The sequence below is a fragment of the Dendrobium catenatum genome, unplaced genomic scaffold (assembly GCF_001605985.2).
Source record: "Dendrobium catenatum unplaced genomic scaffold, ASM160598v2 fragScaff_scaffold_776, whole genome shotgun sequence".
NCBI classification, from domain to species: Eukaryota; Viridiplantae; Streptophyta; class Magnoliopsida; order Asparagales; family Orchidaceae; genus Dendrobium; species Dendrobium catenatum.
Window position 1 is genome coordinate 440,039 of NW_021319238.1, and position 340 is coordinate 440,378.

The window sequence follows — 340 nt, forward strand, 5'->3', positions numbered from 1 at the left end:
CCTCAGAGAAGGCCTCAACGAATGAGCTTCTCTATCAGGAAGCTTCAGGGGATGATGGCGAACAGTTCTCCTTGAGAGGTCGGGACCGGAGGACGGCCGGAGGTACGACTTCGAGCGGGATGCCGAGAGTTTTTAACGGACGCTTGCTCGAACGGAAGGAGGGATTGATCTGGGAGCTCGAAGGGAGCGTCTAGGAGTTCGAAAGAGCTCTGGGAATCGATCGAGAGCGAATGCCAATCCTTCTGGACGTCTGGCGAGCTCAAGGGTATTCGACCACGTTTTGGGAGCTTGGACGGCCGGGATTGAGCTGGAGAGGGCTCGGATCACTGCCAGGTGGACG